This window comes from Artibeus jamaicensis, unplaced genomic scaffold (assembly GCF_021234435.1).
Source record: "Artibeus jamaicensis isolate MK-2021 breed Jamaican fruit bat unplaced genomic scaffold, CSHL_Jam_final contig_718, whole genome shotgun sequence".
Classification (NCBI taxonomy): Eukaryota; Metazoa; Chordata; class Mammalia; order Chiroptera; family Phyllostomidae; genus Artibeus; species Artibeus jamaicensis.
Window position 1 is genome coordinate 2688564 of NW_026521936.1, and position 4591 is coordinate 2693154.

Here is a 4591-nt window from a genome sequence, read left to right on the forward strand (position 1 = left end):
GGCCGGGCCACCGCGCAGCCCACCCGGGCGTTCCTGGGACGGCCCCTTCCTGGGCGCGCGACGGCGACCCCGCGCCACCACCGAGAGGCCCGCGTTCCTAGAGCGGCCGCGGGCGGCCAGGTGCGGCGCCGGCCTCCGGGCCTCCCGGCTCCGGCCGGCAGGGGGCAGCACTGCCCGGCGGCCCCACGTGGCGCGGGCGCCCGGAGCGAGAGGCGGGGCGGGAGCGCGCTCCTCCGGTCCGCGGGATGGCGAGGGGTATCTCGGATCGAGGAATTAAAAAAATTCAAGTCGTTAAAAATTAAATTTAGAAAACACATACACACTTCTTTAAAATGTAAATCTGCAGACATATTTTAATTAAAAATTTTATAGTGCTTATTAGTCCCAGCCTCCGTCGTCCCGCAGCATCGCCCACCGCGCCCCCGGGAGACAGACACGGTGTGCCCCCATTTCACAGGTGCTCACTCGGACCCCACCCCGAGGGGGTAGATGGAGTCTCGGGCAGGAAGAGACGGAGCCAGGAGGTAGTACAAGGCTGTCTCCGTGGGGACCTCCAGGACTGGGGGCCTGGGACTCGGGTGGTCGCCTCCTGGGGGTCCCGACGCCCCAGAGTTGTGGTGCACGCGCGCCACTGCGGTAGGAGCAGGAAGGCTCGGCGGAGCAAGGCGACTTACACCAAGAGAAGGTCTGTGCGAACAGACCAGTCACAACGTGACAGCTTGCAGCCAGCCAAGCACCGGTGGGAGGGCGCCCTGGATGCCAGGGACGTGCCAGCGACTCCATCTCCCTGCAGTCCAGCTCCGCCGCCTGCCTACCCGCCCCTGGATGCCTTCTCAGGGGCCTGAGTGACCCTCCTTCAAAGGCCCAGCAGCCCCGACGGGGACGAGTGTCATCATCCAGGTACCCTGAGACTGGTAAAAAGACTCGGTACTGTCCCTGGGGCTGTACCTAGTATTTGAGCTGAACTATTGGAGGAAATGATGAAATACATTTTTATTATATCTTTTAAAGCTTTTGGATTAGCTTTAATGAAGAAGGTCATCTGCAGCCCAACGGAGCAGAGATCTGGGGCTCTACCTGTGTCTCTCCCTGCACTGTTACCTGTGAATCTTTTGCCCATTCACTTAACATTTATTGAGTACCTTGCAGGGCCAGACCCAGGAGCGAGCAGGGAAACAGAAGCCTGCCCTTGGGGACATCAAGCACACATACCACCCGGTGTGCCCATCCAGACCCTCAAAGCTGCCCCCAGTTGGTTTGTGTGGCCCAGGGTCCTTCCTGGCTGTAACTTGCTACTTGGATCTTCCCTTGCCTTCCCAGTGTAGGCGTTTTGCTGTAAAAAAATAACTTTGGGGATCCTTGTGGCTTCTGACAGGGCTTTTCTGGACATCTGTGTTGCTTGTTCCCCAACCTTCCAGGAATTCTGGGGGGGGGGTGTCAGCTGGCTGGATTCACGGGTGAGGTTGTAAGGGCTCCCGCTGTCTGCTGAGACCATCTGGCCAAGGATGAAAAGGGTATAGAGAGTAGAAATGCAGGTATACCCTAAAAGGAAGAAAAATACTTGAGACCCTATGTCCTATGAAAGCATTGAGTTCAAATTAAACATACAGAGTTTGGACTGAGACTGGGGAAAGGTAAAGCAAAAGAGAAGGGTGGGCAGGACTTGGCCAGAGCAGGGGGGTTGAAGCAGCTTCCTCCTCGGACGCCCCCTCAGAGCAGCCCCCAGGGCCGGGATGGCCAGGCAGGTGGGTTTAGCTGCCCCCCCTCCAATTCCAGCCCCCTCTGGCTCCACTTATCTTACATACATAGCTTCTGCAAGTGGTTTTATTTAAACTAGAGATTCTAGGCTAAAAATAAAAGCTTAAAAACCCTGACACGTGAAGCACAGAAAATTTGGCCAATCATGGTAAACTTGATGAAGATTTTGGGTCCTGAATTGGAAAGAGAGTCTAAAATACACTAGTAGGGATTGAGTTTCTATAGAGCAGGGATGAATTCTAATCATCCACTGAATTTCACAGGCGTGGAGATGGTTAAAAGTCTGCATCCTGGAGGGAAAATAAAATTCTTTCTTCTGTTACATTTATGGCCAAAACTTGATACCATCTCTTGAAGAAATTAGGGGCTCCTTGGAAATTTAATTCTAAGGTAAGTTTTTATTGTTTAGAACTCTGAAATTCCTTTGCAGTAAGAAAACAACCCAACAAACGGGCTTTTTCCTTTAGGGGTAAAGTGTTTTAAATTAATTCTGAAATCCTGTTGTGCGATTATTACCTGAGTTAGTCTTTTTGGTAAAATGAACACCCAGACAAGTCTGTATACAGTTTATGCTGTTCTCAGACTCTGCAGAACTGGGAGAGGTTTGCGCAGGAAAACATGTCTATTTCTTCTTACATGTCTACTGTTTGAATTAAAATATACTGGAGATGGGTGTGCTCAGGTTTGGGTATTGACTCGCTTTTTCAGTGGTACTCTGAAACACGTTATTAAATTTTTTTCTAACCTTATTTCAATGTGTATCACAAACCTCTGGCTTGGTGAGGCAGCGATACTTCAAGATAAACAAAGGAAAGCACTGGGTTAACATGCAAAAGGAATAATAATCATTTTAGTTAGTAGGACATTTGTTATTAAACTGCTCGGGGTACCTGTGCCAACCACTTTATGGCCTTTACCTTTAGGCAAAATGAATGTGCTGACGTCCCGTGATGAAAGTCAATGCCATGAGGATAATACAGGCATAAACATTTCATCTTAGATTTTAGAATTGGCATAAATAATTTACCTGCTGAAAATTTGATCAAGGAGCCTTGTGATTCTTGGACCATTCCTTCAGCAGAAGCACAGTTAACGTCCCATTTCATAACCTGTTTAATTTCCTTAATTGAAGTTAGCCCAAATGCAATCAATTTCAATCCTTGGAGGGCATAGCTTCAGTATTTGTGCATCCTGAAAATAAAGAACTGATTGAATGTGCCCCTCTAAAAGGTTATACATGTACTAGACTCTTCTGATTCTAAATGGAAGGAGTTTATTACCCTGTTCTTCATTATTTAAAAAATAACATGACTAGTGAGGGTAATTTTCACTGGCCCATTTTGTCATTAAAATTCAACTTTCTATTACCCTCATTAGTAGACAGTAGTGATGCTTCTATCTCCTAGTCTGAGTTAGAGACCTTGGATATTATCCTACAAAGAGAAGCAGTGAGTACATCCCTCCGGTAGTGGGGGAAGGAATGGTGGGAAGCCCAACAGGTAGTATAAGCCTGAACGATTTCAAGTCAGGGTCTGAGTGCTATTTGGTTATAGAGTTCAGGCGCATTTTCCTTGTGGTCTTCCTTCACTCGGCTCCTTCCCTGGCTGTTGAATGGCTCCTGAGACCCCAGCATCACAGACGCAGAAAGGGAACCCCTTGCCTTAACAGACAGTCTCTTCCCAAAGTCCCTCCAGAAGAGAGGGGCCCAATTCAAAACGGGGGGCTGGCTTGGTGCTTGGCACCAGCCAATCCATTCGCTGCTGGTCGGGAGAGCTGGGGCACAGGCCCAGCGTTGCTGGGCTGGCCGGCCAGCGAGCCGTCTGCTTTCAGCGGTGTCCAGAGCTTACACACAGTGACCACAGGATAGGTAGAGCTGCCCGTCAGAGAGAAATAGCACTGTTTTGCCTTTTTTTTTTTTTTTAAGAAAAGCACCAAGGTGTGTGCGTGTGTGTAAAGATTTTATTTATTTATTTTTAGAAAGAGTGGAAGGGAAGGAGAAAGAAGGAGAGAAACATTGACGTGTGATTATCTCTCATACACCCCCTACTGGGGACCTGGCCTGCAACCCAGCCATGTGCCCTGACTGGGAGACCAACCAGTGACCCTTTGGTTTGCAGGCTCCCACTCAATTCCCTGAGCTATGCCAGCCGGGGCCTGTTTGCTTTTTTTTTTTTTTTTTTAGATAAAGGATTCATCTTGAAGAAACTGGGAGGCAGTATTTAAGAGCAGTGAACAGCCCATACTTAGGTTTAAATTCTGACCAGGTGACCTTGGGCTAATTGCTTAATCTCTCCGAACTTCATGCATACATGATTTCACAGGTTGTCACAAGATCAAACACGGTCTGTGAGCATGAACTCAGTACAGTGCCTGGGACATGGTGGGACCTAGTGAACCTTGGCGATGATGACAATTATTTCTAATAACCTCAAGGCCAGGGCTTGCCCACTTCCTGGGAGTTTTCAGGAAAGGCCAATCCCTACTGTTTGGTTTAACTCTCCTTCCTTCCTTCCTTCATTAAAAAAAAAAAAATTCTTTTAGCCTGGAGTTACCTTTTGTAGAAAAGAGAAAGAAAAGGGTCAGATTCTATTATGCTTTAACAACAACAAAATACTCAATTCAAGGAACCCAGCTAGAAGCCGCAAATGCAGAATGGATTTTTAAATTTAAATCTAGAAGACCCCACTATGCCTGGGAAGCAGCAAGAGGCTGCAGTGGCCAAAACACTTTCCAGAAAGCTGGAGAGGCCTTGGCTTGACTCACCGTTGCCCTGGCAACAACTAGGCCCAGAGGCCTCGGGCCCTGATCCCTTAATCTGAGGAGCTGCAACCAC